Raw genomic sequence first — 14578 nt, forward strand, 5'->3', positions numbered from 1 at the left:
AATATAACACTATTGCCGTAAAGTATTCTCATCTGCCGCGATTCTGCAGCATTATGATTAAATAAACCTATTTAAAGCAAAACATCAATATTGGTATTCATGTCTTGCAGAATCATATTTAATATAGCTGTCCACAAACTATAAATTATCCCTGAATAAAACAATAACGTAAATTTAATTCTATACACTTCGTAAATATAAATGCAGACATGTAATCGAAAATGTAGAATATAAAAAAAAACTCGCAATAGAATAATGCATCTAACTGATGTCCAATCAACATGCAGAAAGAACGAAGGAATCTTGCGCGTGAATTGTGACATATGGACAAAATAAATTACCTAAAATATGTCCGCAAATTGGATAATTATTTTCTCACTTGTATCTTGTCTATGAAAATCCTTAAAAGATACAGACTGGTACACATTACATTTTCCTTGATTTTTTCCACCTTTTTATCTGATATTTTTTTTACTTGTTTTCTCATTTTTATTTTTTTATATAGTGTCTTCTCTCTCACGCACATTTTCTCCCTCTCTTATTTTCTAGCCTGTCAACGTTATCCGCCTGGCGCCACAAATCTTGGCTTTCAGAACCACGCGAAACTGTCCTGAATACGCAAGTTTCAACTCGCCGTGGATTTATTTGCTTCACGGATGATGACGCCACAATCGGCGCCTTTGCCCGACATCTTGCCAAAGGAGAGTCCGTCAGCACACCACCTATCCCCCCTACGGTTATGCCATCTATCAAAAGCGATGAAGACCATGATCGCCAACACGCGTATCTTGTCGTCGTGGACGTTATTACCGAGCATCAAATCAGGGGCTTAACTTCGTGGATTACTCGGACTAATTCTACTTGTATATTTTGTAAATATTGTTTCCTTGCTAGAGATGTTATACAATCCGTTGAAGACACGCGCAAATAGATACCTTAAAATTGTCCGGTAGCGAATGCGCATATACAGGCAGCATTATCTTACAGTTTAATATATACGTGAGTAGCAAGAGATATATCTATCATTAACTCTATGTCAGGAGAATGTTTAATATCCATAGTTACGTCAGATGCCAAGCGGTTAATCATAATTCCCTTCTCACCAGGAAATAGATAGCATTTTTATATACGACATAGATCTACAAAGGATGAACATTAAAAATGTGCGGTTTTAGGAAAGCCCGAATATAGAAACCCTTATTTAGTATGTGAGGGACATCCAAAATATATTGTCTTTTTTTAAAATAATAAACAACAGCAAAAAATAATCAACATACTTTATATGAATGACGTTATGTGTGACGTGTATATATTCAGGACATCAAAGAGAAGAAAAATATAAACTGTGATCGAAATTAAAAAAAATATAAGAACAAACACGGAACATATCTTTATTTGATTATATTTCGTATATAAGGCAAGGCAAGGAGAGTGATCTTAAAAGCACTGGATGGTTCTTTGCCCCTTGTAGTTTGGTGCAAATCTCGTATCAATAGAATGCAGATACACACAGACAAGGTACTTTATATACTAGGAATAAAACAAGTTAGAAGAATACTAAGGCTGTATTGGATTATTACCTATGAATGCTCTACCCTTTATGAGATAATAATTCCTTTAGCACATACAAATGCTGATTCAGTATTCCCAAACAGCAGTCTATTTTATGTGCTTCTAATTTTAAACATTAGCAAAGATTTATCCAAGTGTACACCATTATAACTTTAAATTCATTAATCTTTTCTTGACAAATTAATAACAAATCCAAGGCGCAAACACATGTTCATATATAATTAATAATCATATCAGTTTTATATAATATATAATAATATTAAAATAATATACCTTTTATATAATATCATTACTATTAATAACAATTTGCCTATTAACTGCAATAGTAATATTAAAGAAATAATAAGGGAATAAAATAATATCTAAAGTATAAATGAGGTTAAAATGTGTGAATGACAGAAAAGTCGTTTTGTCACTAACCATTCAAAGTAAATGTTAATATATATATATATATATATATATATAAAACTTAATAGTCGGTTAAAAGCATACGTGAATACTATAAGAATTTACACACTTCAATGAATACTATACATATATGTATTTCACTAATCTTATGTTACATATATGACATTTACTTGGACAGCTATATAAAACCATACACATACAAACGCACACACACACACACACACACACACACACACATATATATATATATGCCGATCTGCAGAATAACTGTTTGAATGTATTATTGTATATATATATATATATATATATATATATATATATATATATATATATATACATTCAAACAGTTATTCTGCAGATCGGCATATATATATATATATATATATATATAATATATATATATACATCTATACGTTCAAACAATTATTCTGCAGATCGGCATATATATATATATATATATATATATGTGTGTGTGTGTGTGTGTGTGTGTGTGTGTGTGTGTGTGGGTGTACGTTTATATGGGTATGCCTATATATAGCTGTCCAAGTAAATGTCAAAAATCGAAATATTACCAATCATAAATTTCCGATATTTATCAGATTAATTAGATGGGTAAACATGTGTATGTATATATATATATATATATATATATATATATATATATATGTGTATTTATATATATATGTATGTATATATATAGATGGTGACATATAATCATAATATATGTGAACATAATATATATATATATATATCATTATCTCTATAAGATATATACATATAACACACACATACATATATATATATATATATATATATAGGTTTCGATTCTAAATTTTAAATTCTGAAAAAAACAACATATTGAGACATATATTCGATTTAAGAATTTATTTTTTGACAAAAGAAATATATAGATATTTTTTTTAATTTCCTTAATCCATGGATTTTCAACAATGGCTAATATCATCAGAGGAAATGAAATGCAGTTAGCAAAATGCTCAGCTGCGAATGGACGCTAAAATAATTTTTGGAGTGGTTGTGGATAATTATATGGAGAAAATTATACGAAAAGAGAAGTTGATGCAACCTGGGTAATCCATTATCGAAAGGAGTCCAATGTCGTTCGGGGTTATTATTATTAATCCAGGTGGGCAGAAAATAGGCCCATGAGAGAAAGTGGTATTCCCATATAGCGAACGCATGTTGCTCCTTCTTGATTTTTGGAAAAGTATACCGAGCAGTCTGTTGCGTTGAGTGTGTGTTGGTTGCTGTAGTTCAAATGCTTTCTCGGTGTTGACAGATTGTATCTGAAATTGGTTGGATATACCATTCTATTGTAATTATCCCCGTGCGTAATAGAATTTGAACATTGTGTTAAGTGTGCAATGGACCTCGAAATCAATAGTGTAGTCATCAAAATAGCAAAAATAGCAAATATTCCTGGATATGATATTCTGGACGGTGCGTTGGACGACTTGGTTGAGGTGTGAGTCTCTGTACAAAGATACTTCGTTTTCTTGTTTATAGTGGGTGAGGAAAACCTTTTAGATGAAGGACAGTGGGATGAAGTAGAGAGGGGAAAGAGAGAGCGTGAGGGTTAAAGATGTGCGAGCATATATGTTCTTAATGGAATCTTTTCGGCGGTGGGGAGGAATTGTATTTTAGTATTCTTTAAAAAGGGTTTACTTCTTGATTTTAAGTTCAAGTGGGATCGATATTCTTGTGATTTTCAAGGGGGTGCGTTATAGGGGTGGGTGTGCTGTTTTTGGCTGTGCGGATGGGTGAGCTGATGAGATGGAGATAGAGACGAGTCATGGTGTGAAAATATGGAATGTTTAGAGGGTTACTTAATTAAGCGAGTTTAAGGTTGGGTTCTTTTTAATTTGAGTTTATATTTAAAGGTGATTTGGTTAGTTGAGATCGGTCAATTTAACATGTTTGTTATTTGTAGTGTGATCTGGTTTAATTACGCTTGTTTAAATTTTATTAAAAATACATACATTTCTGTTTGGAGGTGATCTATGGATTAGTTTGTTGTGTTATTTGTTGAGTTGGAATTGATGTTTGAGTGAGTGCTTTATATACTGTGGTTAATTAGATATTTTTATAAAGGGGGAATTGATTTAAATATAAGGCGTGTCATGTGGTCGCTCAAGCGTGGTTAATATTAACTATTTATATAATGATTACGTGCATATCCACCTGTCAAATCTAAAAATAAGTGCAAATATAAGCACATATATACCCACAGACACACATACATACGTACATATACATGTATAGACATACACATATACATATAGATAGTATACACTTACGCACAAACACTGATCCATACCATGCTTACATAAATACAGACTTATATACATACGCATCGTTATACTGATGCACATGTGCACTGAATTACATATATACATATCATAACGTAAACACGCATATTAGAGAAAGGAACTATTATATAACCGGGCGATTATGCATCCGCACATATTCGAGTATACAACTGCGCTAATTAGCACGGCCGAACATCGATATAATCAAGTGCAACATGCAATGCACACTCCTTTTTAGCATACCATCGTATACATACAGCAAATATACATCAACATATGTGTTATGTCTAGAAAGAGATAAAGGTTCGCACACTGATACATATAACATAGAAATGCAGAGAGCGTGTACGTACCTTTAAAAATATATATACATTAACAAATGATCGGGTTTATCTAACGAGTCTATTTAAGAGAGGGGGTGTATTCTCCCATTGCCAACAACATCTTTATATGATCCAGGGAGATTTAGTTAATTAGAGTGTACCCATATACGGCTAAGGTGTGTAACTCGGTTAAATGTCCATGCTCACACAAACACACCCACATACATGTATATATATATATATATATATATATATATATATATATATATAAACATCCATACGCGTATACACGCACACGCACACACGTGCATAATACATATATACACTACAACTATTAATCATATGTATATAAACTCAACACAAAACGAACGTCTACAAGCTCACATATATATATATATATATATATATACATCCACATATATAAGGACATGAAGTTAATAGAGATATGAACATGCCAATATATATACATGCACACATACACACTTACATATACATATACACATATATACGCATATATACACATATATATATTTATATATAGATGTACAGTCATACATATATAGGCATGCACAAACATATACTTGCTCAAACATGCACATGCATCAGAACATACATACAAACGTAAATATTAACATTGCTACAGCGCATACAACAGCCACCCTCTCATGCGTGCATACATATACACTCATACAAGCGTAAATCCATGCTTATGCTTATAGGGGCAACGTGCCAAAACTAGTTCAGGTATGGTGACTTTAGTGGTGTTCAGCTGGCTATACTTAAATTTGTTCCTGTGCTTGCATAACGAAATAAGCTCATTTTTGGTGCTTATCGTGGCTTTTGGATCTGTTATTATTGCAACTGCTCCTGAAGTGCAAAGGTTGCAGAATTTGGATTTAGGGGTGTATGAATTGGATTGTTTCAATTAATCCCATTTTAGCGAGTACGGAATATTCCTATATTGGAGGGCTTTAATCAGAGTTGTTAGGGAGGTGCCTCTATTGCTATTTGGATTAAAGGAGCTTATATGGTCGGAAATTCTCAGTTTTATTTGATTTGCCGGAGTTTCTACTATGGGTGTGAAATAAACTTATAGAGAGGGTCAAGATGATTAGGTTCGAATCGTTTTCAGGATGGTGTCCTGACTGACTTGGGTGTTATCATGTGTCTTATTTATTGGGTTGGCATAGTTGGCATAATCAGTGGAGCTCTGTAATGTTGTTGGTGCAGTAGTTAATGTGTTTTGAGTACGATTTTTATGTGTTCTATCAGTTGCACTTGCTGTTGTGGTTGGGAGTTCAGTGACTGTACATGAATAGATTGCGTCCTTGTGGATGCAATCGTTTCTTAAGGGGGCAAGATTGTTTGTTTCAGCAATTACAATTTTGTGTGGGTGGAATATGCGGAGGATGGGCTTGTGCTTTTCTTATTTTTGAGTTGTTTGATATATGATTGTTATTGCTATGTTAGGCATAGTGGAGTAAGAGATTTTTATTGAATTTTTATTGAATATAGTGTTGTATCTATGGGGTTGTTGAAAAGATTGATCAATCATTTTTTTAAAATTCCTTTGATATATTATTTTTTACATTGGAACTGTATGACGGGTTGAACCATATGGATATTTTTCGCCTTAATTTATTGCTATATTTTTGTTTTGTTTGCTATTGGATTTAGTCTTAGACTTTGTGTGCTCTGGATTAGGATTATGTTTGTTGGAGGAGTTACGGATGTGGTTATTGTGTTTCTTTTGGGTCATGTTATGCGTAATTATTGTTTTATTTTTGTTGTTTTCCGGTCTGTTACCTATGTATTCTATCTTGTCCGTATATCCTGAATTGCGTAAGGCATTATTATAAAAGGTTGCTGCTTGGCTAAATGTGTTCTTATCGGCTGATAGGCTGATAATCTTTCTGAGACTGATGGTACTATAGAATTGATAATAGATCTGGGATGATTCGATTGTTTATGCACATAGAAAAGGTTAAAATTAGTCTTATAGTACGGGGAGTAGGTTTCCGAAATTAGATTTAAGGATATGTCCAAGAAATTGGATGCCTTCTTATTAGGATCTACTTCAATAGACAGGCCATAATTTCTAAAGAACTTATGTAATTTCTTTACGGTATTATTGTATTGTCTGGGTCTGTCTTTTGGGGCATCATCTCTATATAGGCCTCCCTACAGGTTTTTGAATTCTAAGCTGAACCCCCTTAACAAGTAGAGACCGACCAAATCAGTAACTTGTGCGGAGTCAGTCCACAATTAAAATGTCAAAATTAGATAGGGTATCTTTCCTGGTCCAGTAATTTCCGTCAAAGTCAATCAGATAACGTCTAGACAGGAGGATAAGTTGTCTTTCTAGATCTGTAATATTGGAATTGTTCTTAGCAAAATTCAGAGCTTTATTAAGAAGTATTGGGGATATATATTGGTGAGAATTACATATATCGAAAGTTATAAAGTTACATCTTTTTTTTTATCTTTGAGCTGAGTGAACCAATTGAGGACAGTTTGGGAGCATTGCCAGAGGGTGAATTTTATTTTCTCTTTTATCAGCGGTATAATTCTGTCTAAGATTTTCTTACAAACTATTCCCAAATCAGAGCTTGAGGGGCAGATTAATCTTAACATGGGGCTGTCTTGGAAATTTTCTTTATGATACTTCATTGTAAATCTTGGGGTTCCTGACGTAAAGATTTCGGTAAAATTGTGGATGTTCATTTGTTTGAGTATGTTAAAGGCATCTATATTTATCATGTCTAATTCATTTTTATGAACAGTTTTATATATTTTATTCAATTCTTTGTACATAAGCTTCTTATAAGTGAGGTAAACCATCTTATAGTGTTTTTTGTTTTATCTGCGGGTTCAAATAGGTTTGGGTTTTTCTTAACTTTCTGTGTGAATTTGTTATTTTAAATGTGGTGGCATTAATTGGGTGCTTCTGTTTTTTAAAATTTAATCTTCTTAACTAGGTCCAGCATAAGTTTTTCGAACTCTTCTAAGTGGGGGTTAAATATTGGGTGGGATACTGTTTTTAGTCCATAGAAATTGGCGGCGGCTCTTTCAATTAGTTTTAGTTCTCAATTAGAATTAATTGGGAAGTCATTTATTCTGGGTGGGGGATTTGTGTTTTCATTTTATACTGTTTGTTGGAGCGCATATCAAAATGGTATGCCTTCCATCTAATATTAATGAAAAACTTACTGACAGCCTATGTAAGATTGTGGATGAAAGATGAATTAGTGGGAATGGGAATATTTTTAGCGGAGAGGTGTATATATTCCTTGACACACAGTTTTGGTAAGGATAAAAAAAACTCAAGCAGGGAAAGGGAGCTTCTAACAAAGCGAGATAAGACACTGATAAAATTCAGATGAAAAGTCCTGATAGATATTACTTGAAGTAATACTCTCAAGCAGATCCTAACCAAAAAGGAAAAGCTCAATATTTTAGAATAGAGCAATATATAAGTTTATTGGTAAAATTTTAAATTCTGAAAAAAAAAAACAACATATAGAGACAACATTCGATTTAAGAATTTATTGTTTGACAAAAGGAATATATAGAAGGGGTTATTTTAATTTCCTTAATCCATGGATTTTCAACAATGGCTAATATCACCAGAGGAAATGAAATGCAGTGAGCAAAATATTCAGGTGCGAATGGACGCTATTTTTTCTTTTCAGCATAATTATTGAAAATAGTTTTATGAGTGGTTGTGGATAATTATATGGAGAAAATTTATAGTGGGTGAGGGAACCACGAAATTTATATTGCTCTATTCTTAAATATTGAGCTTTTACTTTTTGGCTAGGATCTCCTTGAAAATATTAATTAATAGTAATATTTATCAGGATTTTTCATCTGAATTCTGTCTGTGACTTTTCTCGCTTATAAACATATATATATATATATATATATATATATATATATATATTTATATATATATACATATATATGTGTATGTATATATACATATATATACATATATATATTATGTATATATACATACACATGTATTCTCAACATACGTACTATTAATATTAATATTATTATAATATTATGTATATATACATACACATATATTCTCAACATACGTAATATTATTTGACTAGTAGTAATTGTAATTCTCTGCGTTGATAGTTGTTAAAACATGAAACACTTATATATATATATGTATATATATATATATTCAAATATATATATGTGCGTGTGTGTGTGTGTGGGTGTGCGTGTGTGGTATTTTAAGGGTGGTGTATGTTTTTAAATCATACAATCAATGTTGTCGGTTTTATAATTATTGATAGCAGGCCGGTATTGCCCGTTCGTAAAATACGCTTAATTATGATAGTTATAGTAATGCAGATTTCGTATTTTCTTATATTTTATTGAACTCAGTATATAGTAATAATTTATAAAAGTTAAAAAATTAATGATACGTGCGTAACCAACGACAAGCGAAACTAAAACGTTTAGCTTACGAGTTATTTTTTTCTTCGATTAAAATGCGGAGTCCATGAAGAAAGTTTGCTTCAATGCTAACAAATTAAAACATGAAAATATAGCTGTTTCCTTATTTATGCATATTCGTTATGTCATCTTTGCTTGATCTTATTTATGTTTGATCTTTGCTTGGCAAATTAATGTTTTTTTTAAATTTTCACATTTTTGCACCAAGTTTTACTGGCTAAAACCGAAATATAACATTCTACATGGGTCCGAATATCCCATGTATTAAGTTTCATGTTATTAGACCAAACATTGATAAAGAAGTTTTGTAGGCAATTTTTTCTAAATAAATATGTATACGCATATATATATATATATATATATATATGTGTGTGTGTGTGTGTATGTGTGTGTGTGCGCGTGTGTGTGTGTAGAAAGGGGTTGTGTTTACTATAACCTTTTTTACGCAAATATTACAATATTATAACTCATGTAGAATATCTGATTAAACATAATTACACGTAATTGCTAACTAAAGCAGATCATCCCATGAGGAATCCGAAAAAAAAACTGATAGGAAATTCATTACAACTGGTGTTTAAAAAGATATGTAAATTAGCTAGATCTTTTGCAAATGAATGCAATTCCACGATACCTATATAACGAGGTTGCACTTTTTCATTGAATAAATCGGAAAAATGTTTTAATATGAATATCAATACACAATGAAAAACACATCTATAGGCGTATAGATTTGTATTTTGATATTTCGAGCAACCCGCTGCTTTGTTTTAAGAAATGGTATATGACAAGCTATATTAAAGCTGTTTTATCAGAACACGTTTTATCAGAATGTTTGTAACTCCTGTAAACGTTCGAGATCTTTGTAGAAAATGTTATCGAATAAGTTTATATAGTGTTAATGAAATGTTTCGCACAAGAATCGAGTCTCTTTCTTCACTGCTAAACATTTGTAAAACCGAAAATTTGGGTTTATTTTTTTTAAATATGAGTTGTTAATTATCGGATTAAACAATTACAGAAATGATAATATGATGTTTCTTCTTGCTCCCCGAAATCTCTCAATGGTAAATTACTGTCTCTTCAACGAAATCTATTTCAAAGTATATTTGCTTAAATCTGTTTTCATTAAATTTTATTACACTGCGGTGAGTTGTCAGAGACTGTTGTCGTGTAGACGGTGCGGCGCTATTTGCTTAAATATCGTTTTGATGCCTGCGCAACAAGGAGGGTATTATGATGGATGCATACCCAAGAACAAGCGTTTGACGAAAGTTAAGTTCGTTTAAATTTAATGCACAGTATAATGAAATTATTTTAATTATTTAATGTTTATTTTGGTCCTGTAAATAGCGCTTTTATATAAATGTTTCCGAAAAATCGAATAATCCGATAAAACATAATATATTGTCGTTCTAAAGTACGACTAATTCAAACTCTTATTCGTCCTCTGGTAGAATTAGACAGCGAAGCCCGTGCTATAATCGCCCAGTCATTTATCACTCGTATATCATCATCCCGGACGCCATTATAGCGTTCTGCCAACGTTAACACTTGACATGAACATCTTGTTTCCGTCGCAAGCATGCATAATCGCATTTACAAATCGACAGCAAAATGCATGGAAACCGAAAACAGACAATCGTTTTCGACAACATGTCCACGACGTCACTCAGGCATTTCAATTTTGATGAATGGTTCATTTCTTTCCACTGTTTTATTTTTCTTGTGGTCCATGCTACTCTGATAGTGAATAGTGAAGTGAAACCATGTTGTTCCAACTTAGATGCCATCTGCTAACGGCGTATTGATGACTGCTGACGGTAGTAAGTTCAATCCTGTGTATCAACATATATGTTGGAATAGACACTATTGTTATTTCTGAATGTTATTTTTCATGAACACGTGTACTTTGGTCCGCGGAAAACATAACATTAGCAGAATTCCATCGTAAGAAATGACCGTAAAATCGATTATTGAAGACAGAGGTGTTGGGATTCGTCTACAACTCCAGAAGATATCTCACTACTAATGCAGATCTCTATCTATATAAAAGCCAAGTACTTCCAAGGATGGAATACTGCTGCCATAGCTGGCCAGGAGCTGCTAAAAACAACCTATCCTGCCTTGACAGAGTACAAAATAGACTTCGGGGCTTAGTGGGGGATGCCCTTTTCTCTGCCCTGCAACCTCTCGTCCACAGAAGAGACGTTGCGAGCCTATCTTTGTTTTATCGTTATTTCCATGGCAGGTGCTCGTCTGAACTTCAATCTCTGGTCCCCCCTCGCCAATCTTTCACGAAAAACACCCGTCTAGCTGAATCCACTGTGAAAAATTTCCCCACTCTTAATCTGTGCCTAAATCAAGGCGTAGATTCCATGAACAAAGCTTCTTTCTTAGAACTGCACGCCTGTGGAACTCTGTTCCGTCTGCCTGCTTCCCACCTGACTAAAACTTGGATATCTTCAAGTCCAACGTTAACAAATTCCTAAGGAACCGCCCTCTTAAGTAAACACTTCATTAAATCTCCACACTAACGTACTGTACATGCAATTACCTCTATCCCTGAGCGGCTTCCGGGCCTTGATAAGCGGTGACCACCACCTTGGAATATATATATATATATATATATATATATATATATATATATATATATGCAGGACATGTGTCACGACGTTGCCTGTGTAAAATATTAAATAATTCAATTAAAATAATAAATATCAGCTATTGGATTATGAAACACAACAAAATAGTAAAAAAAATATTACATTACGTGCGATTAATTTCTCTAAATCAACTACATTGATGTTTTGTCATAGCATAGTGCATATATAAATTTTAAGAAATCACTATTTAATTTTATAAAATGAAATATTACATTAACAAAAACACATAAAAAGAACCAATATATGAAATTACATTGATTGATATAGTGTTTCGAATACAACTATCTATTGATTGAAATAAAACAAAATCAATGCGTTTACGTTTTACCTGAGAAGGTTCTCTCCTCTATAGATGAAAGCATATATTATAAGATTAGTCAATCATTATTCACTCACTAGAATTACTTCTAGTAAAATGGGTTTGGATTTTAGTAAGCACATAGTATCAATTCTCATCTCAAATATCGCAGAGGATAAAATTCTAATATAGAAAAAATAAATGCCCACTGAAGAAAACTTGAATGTCTAGAAGACGCCATCCGCAAGTGTCTAATTTCTCTCTGTAGAGCGGTTGTAAAGACACTCTGGTTTTAGGATACGTTACCCTTGAGGTAAACCCTAAGCAACTATTCAAAATCACATAATATTATGTGTCCAAATAAGATATCGTCACTATGGCTAATCCGGATTGGCTTTTATGTGGAGTCTTGCATATCCTTCAGGTGATGTCACCTCAAGTAGCAACAAGAAAGGGTATACTCAGCAGTCGAGATGAAATCGTATCCTGTAATTCAGTCAAACCAGAGACAAAAATAAATAAATAAAAATAACAAACACTGCAACATATTGAAACTGTAAATTGAGGAGACGTAAATTATGTGAACAAAACAGATCTGTAAAATATACAAGAGTTTGTTATTTTGTAATAAAAAAAATGCTGTAAAATTGAATAATGACTAAAAATCTATAATATAAAGAATACGTTGTTCGTATATATGTATTATTATTTAAGGTTATTGTATTAAAGAGACATAAAACGTCTAATAAAAATTGATTCGTATACATAAATCGTAAAAAAAACAATAATCGCAAAGGCGTATATATATACACATATATATATATATGCATATATATATATATATATATATTTAAAGTGATGGTTGTGTAGTTCCAACGAGAGAAAAAATGTATATTTAAAAGAGTGTAGCCATCAACAATTGTGGGTTTTTAAAGGTTTTCATCATATTTATAGAAGTAGTTGTCAGTTTGGAAGATCCCTACACCGATCCAACATCAAAATCGCGGAAAATAGACACCTACATGTATCACAACATATACACACATGCAGTGGAGGCAGTTCGAGATAATGCCCATCTTCCAAACTGACAACTACTTCTACTTGCTAACACAAGAAAAAAATTCATAGCAAAGTTTAACCCCGCCTTAAACATCTCTCCATAATTATACACATAAATAGGCAAAACACAAAATACACTTACACGCATGCATGCTTAGGTAGGTGTGCACCCTCACACACGAAACAACAAAAAAGCACAATAGGGCACACGCACACTTTCGCGGGTGCGCGCGCCCATACCCAGTACAGTACCATTTCTCCTAACTAAACAAACAACTAGAAATTAAACGTATGTATGTGTATGTGCGCACGTGTGTGCGTGTGTATATGTGTGTGTGCGTGGGAGTGCACATATGATTGTGTATGCGTGTGTGTATATGAATATATCATCTGTTATCTATGCTACATCTTGTTTGTATGTATACGTGCACTTGTGTTTGGGTGACCGAATCCATGTATGCATATGTGCTTGGATTGGAAAGGAAACTTCAACCAATATATACATAAGGTGGAATGTATGAATATGTATGTGTGTGTGTGATTGTGAGTGCATGTGCCCATATATATATATATATATGGGTGGATGAGTGTATACACATCCGTATGTATGTGTGTGTATATATATATACATATGTATGCACATGTATGAGTGGGTAAATGTGTTCGTGTGGATATGGATATACGCGTATGTGTGAGCCCCTGCATATGTCTGTGTGTGTGCATGTGTGTGTGTATGTGCCTACATAGTATGTTGATGTTTGTGAGTGTATGTGCACATACATATATGTGTGTACATATATGTGTGTATGTGCGTGTATGTGTGTATATATATCTTCTACCTATTCTCCATCTTACTTGTGTGTGTGTGTGGGTGCATGTACGTATGTCTGAATGATTAAGCGCATATATACATGCGTGTTTTGGTTGGAAAAAAAAGTATATATATATATATATATATATATATATATATATATATATATATATATAAAAATAAAAAAATAAAAAATAAAAAGAATTGTTAGCGGTGGATGTATGCGAGTACGTGTGTGAGTGTGTAGGTGGGTATGTATATATGTATATATGTATGCTCCTACATATATTTCTATGTATGTACGTGTGTGTATGTGTGTGTGCCTGCGTACGTGTGCGTGTGCATATGTACATGTACATGAATGTATATGTATGCGTATGTGATTGTGTGTGAGTGTATGCTATACATGGGGAAAGAAAGTCTTTAAAAAGAACCCTAAAAAAACCATAAAAACCTTCACCATATGGACTAAAAAACACTCTTTGAAACTAACTTTGACCGGACACTGTGAACACTTACAGTTGGGGCCAGAATGTCTGAACACTGAACACACGCATCGCATCACTCTGAAAAACATATTTAATATCAGTGGAGGTAATTCTACAAACTCCCATTTTAAAGAAAAACTTTTTACGAAA

The sequence above is a fragment of the Euprymna scolopes genome, chromosome 2 (genome assembly GCF_053919585.1).
Source record: "Euprymna scolopes isolate OS-2025 chromosome 2, ASM5391958v1, whole genome shotgun sequence".
NCBI classification, from domain to species: Eukaryota; Metazoa; Mollusca; class Cephalopoda; order Sepiida; family Sepiolidae; genus Euprymna; species Euprymna scolopes.